The sequence below is a fragment of the Capra hircus genome, unplaced genomic scaffold, assembly GCF_001704415.2.
Source record: "Capra hircus breed San Clemente unplaced genomic scaffold, ASM170441v1, whole genome shotgun sequence".
Lineage (NCBI taxonomy): Eukaryota > Metazoa > Chordata > Mammalia > Artiodactyla > Bovidae > Capra > Capra hircus.
The window spans coordinates 1,368-6,452 of NW_017212394.1; the positions used below are offsets into that span (position 1 = coordinate 1,368).

Sequence of the window (5,085 nt, forward strand, 5' to 3'; positions counted from 1 at the left end):
TCTGGACTTTGGGGTCTCAGCTGAATGGGCAAAGTTCTGCCATTATCACCCCACTTTGCGTGGGCCTGTGTCCCCATCAGCAGTTCCCACAGACCCTCAGATCCATGAAGACGCACAGCCCGTGTGCCCTGTTCTGGAAACCCTTCTGGGCAAAGAGCTTTTTCACGCTCAGCTTTTCTTCCTGGGTTCCACCCTCCACGTGTGTGAGTCTTCCTGCCCAAGTCTGAATGGTTTTGAGAAATCTTTCAGTGTTCTTTTCCGGAAAGTCCAGTGTTTCTCTGTTGCAGGGTTATCCCACCCGATGACCAGGGCTGGAGCCCGTTTTCTTTTCTGGTTGTGCCGGCCGCTGGGCGCTCTCACCGTGGACCTGAGCATCACTGGACGGCGTGGTCATGTTAGAGCCACGTGCTGTGAAGCCTCTCGGCCTCTGGGGGGCCTCAGGATCTCCCGCTGAGGCGTGGGGTGTGGGGTGGAGGGGTGGGACCTTCTGCCTCCTCAGGGCCGCCCCTCCTCCATGGCCTGGGGCATCCAAGTTCCCCTTCTGCGCTTGGCCAAGGCTCTGTCTCCCTCACCCTCTGACTTCCTGTTGGGGCTTCCTCGTTCACTCCCCACATTCGGCGCGCTTCCCTCCCCTGCAGAGGGACCTGAACCGGGCTCTGTGCTGGCGGCATGCCGACATGGTGCCCCTGCTGCGGCTGCTCCCCCTGCTGCCGCTGCTGCCCCTGCTGTCGGGGGGTGAGTGGGGGAGGGGAGGGGGACGGGGCTTACTGCTGGGGGAGGGGGGCACACGTGGGGAGGGGCTGGAGCTGCCGCTGAGCCTCTGTGTCCCCCAGGGTCCCTGCAGGAGCTTCCAGGGTACGAGCTCCGAGTGCAGGAATCAGTGGCGGTGCAGGCGTGCATGGACGTCCACGTGCCCTGCTCCTTCTCCTATCCCTGGAGTTCGGGAAATTCCTGGTATTCCTCTGACGAACCCTTCATCTACTGGTTCCGGGAAGGAGACCGCCATTACAGTGATGCTGTGGCCCACAAACGACCGAAAGAAACGAGTGAAGTCAGAGACCCAGGGCCGATTCCGCCTCCTGGGGGGACCCCAGGGACAACGACTGCTCCCTGAGCATCCAAGAGGCCAGGCTGAGCGACTCCGGAGTCTACTACTTGCGAGTGGAGAGAGGATCTGTGAGATACAGTTTACAGAGGGAAGCAGCTGAATTTGCAGGTGACAGGTGTGACGGGGGCCCAGGAGAGGACCCTGGCCCATGGAGGACTCCTCTGTTAGAACAGGAATGGGGTATAGGAGCCCTCCACACTCCAGGTCTTGAGGTTGGAGGGTTCAGGAGAAACCCAGAACTGGGAATGAGTTGTGACCCTCACCCTCTGGGTCCCCACACCCCTGCGTCCAAGCATCTCCCTCTGTCTCCTCATCTCCTTTTCTCCAGGGAAACCCAACATCCAGTTCCTGGAGCCTCTGGAGTCCGGCCGCCCCACACCTCTGACCTGCAGCCTGTCGCTAGCCTGTGATTCAGCCACACCCTCTCCTGTTCTCCTGGGCGGGAGATGCCCTTGATGCCATGAACCCAGACACCCTCCACTCCTCGAAGCTCACCCTCACCCCGAGGGCCCCAGGACCACGGCACCAACCTCACCTGTCGGGTGACACTCCAGGAACGCAGGTGACCCTGGAGAGAACCGTCCAGCTCAACGTCTCCTGTGAGCGTGACGGGGTGGCGGGGTCCCTGAGGGTGGTGGGGCGTGTGTGTGGGTGTCTGCGGTGTGTAGAGAGAAGGCCAGCCCCACACTTCTTTGGGTCTGCGCCCTGGGAGCTGAGGTGGGGAGTGGCCGTGAAGGACAGCCCCCCCCTTCCTGGTTTCTCTCCTGGGGTGCTGGTCAGTTTCCATCCCACTCCTCCCTATGCAGCAACCCCATGTCTTTCTGCCCCAGATGCCCCGAGGAACCTCCGCATCAGCCTCTCCTTCAGAAACAACACAGGTAGGACAGGACCTCTCCTCTCCAGGGCTGGGTCCTGCTCCTGGGACCGCCTCCAAGGGGTGGGGGGATGGGCTTGAGGGTGATCAGATATGGGAAGAGTAAGGAGAAAATCCCCACCCCGCCCCACCTCCCATGCACTAGACCACACACACATGCAATACACAGAGACTCACACACAGGCACAGACACAGAATACACACATGAACATGCACTGAGACACGCATAGAAACGCCCATACACCACAGGTGCACACACATCACACATGTACACATATACACAGTTATACCCACAGCACAGGCACCCACCATGCACACATACGCTCATGGACATACACACGTGCACTCATGCACACATACACACAGGCACACACACATACACCCCACACATTTACACACTCACACACCCTGTTCAAGGCCCATTTCCTTCACCATGGGTTCTATTATGTGGCTTTCTTCCACAAAAGCCTCCTGAGTCCCATCTCCTGCTTCCTTCAGTGAATCAACTTCTCAAGCCTTGAGTCTCTGGGTTTTCTTTCCACCAAACAGCCCAGGCCTGTCCCGTTGAGACACCAAGCCTCCCCTGAAGATACGAGGCCCAGACACATTGGCTCAGCCTGCTTAGGGTGGAAAGGTCCAGCCCTGGGACCACAAGGAACCCACCTGGCTGGCTGGGGGAGGAGAGAGTGACGCCAGGAGATCCTGGAAGGAGGGAGGAGGAGACCTCAGCCTCCCCCAGCTCTCCTGCTGCACTTTTCCCCAAAGCCCTCAAGATTCTGCAGAACGCCTCATCTGTTCTCATCTCAGAGGGCCAGGCACTGCAGCTGCTGTGTGTTGCTGACAGCAACCCCCCTGCACAGCTGAGCTGGTTCTGGGGATCCCCAGCCCTGGAGTCTACCCCCATCTCCAGCACCGGGGTCTTGGAAATACCACAAGCCGCGGCTGGAGATGGAGAAGTCACCTGCCGAGCTCAGCACCTCCTGGGCTCCCAGCAAGTTTTCTTCAGCCTCTCTGTGCAGAGTGAGTTGCAGGACAGGTGCTGGGGGTGGGCAGCCTGGGCAGGTGTGTGCCTTTGGGAGGGCTGGGTCTGGGGACTGAGCCTTCACCCCCTCTCCCTTCCCCAGAAGGCCCCCCTCCCTGCAGCTCTGAGACTGAGGAGCAGCAGGGCTCCTGGCCTCTGGTCCTCACCCTGATCAGGGGGGCCCTCATGGGGGCTGGCTTCCTCCTCACCTATGGCCTCACCTGGACCTACTACACCAGGTGAGCACAGCTGTCTCCCTGCGGGGAAGTCCAGAGAATGGCTCTGGAGTTGCCTGTGGGGCTTGGCGGTCCTGTCCTGCCTGCAGCTAAACTGTGTGACTCTCCAGGGACTTCCGTGTCAGTCCAGTGGTTGAGCCTGCGAGTTTCCACTGCAAGGGGCAGGGGTTCGATCCCGGGTTGGGGAACTAAGTTTGCACATGCCTTGAGGCAGAGCCCAGAATGAATGAAATGGGTCTGCCTCTCTGACCTGAGACCGTGTTGGCTCTGCAGGTGTGGTGGCCACTAGGGAGCTGGACTGAGGGGTGTGGCCACGCCTGCTCTCTGTCATGAGGAGATTCACCTGAGGATGCAGAGCCCAGAGGACAGATGTGGGGACATCACTGCGAGCTTCTCCCTGGAAACTCTCGCCTCCAACCCTGTGTTGTTTGCATCCACGAGCCTTCATTTGTAGAGATGACTGCGAGACAGTAGGAAGAGTCACTACCACTGAAAGGAGACTTTCTGACTTAACTCGCTTAGTATGAGATTACTCATGTTTTCACATGTATCAATAATTCATTGTTGGTTCTGCTTGGTTTTTGTCTTGAAAATAGTATTTTACATATGGCTATTCCTCCAGTTATGTATGGACTCTAAAATACGATGACATTGCCTTTGTTTGCAAATTTTGTCTCTTTCACAGTAACGTTGATGTGAATGGTGTGATGAAAATAGGAGGCCTAGCACTTTTCTCCTGGTGGGTGTGGAACTGCTTCATCATACATTTGGCATTTATTTAGTTCGAGAAGGTAGCCTCAGAGAGTTCTTTTGAGTAGTTAGATGAGTTTATATCCCATGGTCATATATGAGGGTTCTGAGCTTTCTATACCCTCAGCAGCACTTGTACGACCTACATGGTCCGTTTTCAGCACTGCACTCCACTGTGGCAGTATCTCCTTGCCTTTTTAGTTTATTTCCCTCACGTGCAATGATGTTGAGCCATCTGAATATCTTCTTTAGGGAAATTCCTATTTGGATCTTTGCCCATTTAAAAATAAAAATTGGGCAGTCTTTTTCTTGTTAATTGAGTTCTTTAGTCTGGATGTGACTTTTTAAAAATCAAAATATAACTGATTTATAATGCTGTATTTGTTTCACAGTACAGCAAGGTGATTCAGTTATATACGTATAGTCTCCTCAGATTCTTTCCCAGTTATACTTTTTTACAAGACTGTTAGTATACTTCCCTGGGCTAGACAGCTGGTCCTTGTTGGTTATCTATTTTAGATACAGCAGGGGAGCCTGGTGGGCTGCTGACTATGGGGTCACACAGAGTCAGACACGACTGAAGTGATTGAGCAGCAGCAGCAGCCGTGTGTATTTGTCAATCCCAACCTCCCAATTTATCCTTCCTCCCTCTGAAAAGATTTTAGGATTTTTACCCTTTAAGAAACTAAGAAATGTAAACAGAGTATTTCTAAATAAATATTAAAGAAAGGTTTTTTTGTTTGTTTGTTTCCAGAACTGGTTAATGGGAGGGTGTAAAATGTTTTAGAGGCCCTGTCAAATTTAGGAAACCTTATGAAATACCAATTCTAAAGAGCATCAAGGTCACAGGTTATTTCCACACATGGCTTGAGCTTTCATGTGGCTTTGAAAACAAGGTCATGCAGTGTGAGGGGTCCTGAATGCCCTTCTCGTGAAGTCCAGGCTTCTGGGGTGCAGAGTGGGGCAAGGCTCTCACTTCAGCCACCCTGTTTTGCATGGGCCTGTGCTCTGGGGGTTGGTCCTACAGACCCTCAGGTCCACAAAGACCCATAGGCCTGTGCCATGTTTGGAAAACCCTTCTGAGGCAAAGGAGCTT

At 54.6% G+C, this 5,085-nt stretch overlaps 1 pseudogene; it reads left to right on the top strand.

The window, feature by feature from the left end:
• Positions 1-638: 638 nt before the first annotated feature.
• LOC108635236 lies at positions 639-4,580 on the top strand (annotated as a pseudogene).
• Positions 4,581-5,085: the final 505 nt, after the last annotated feature.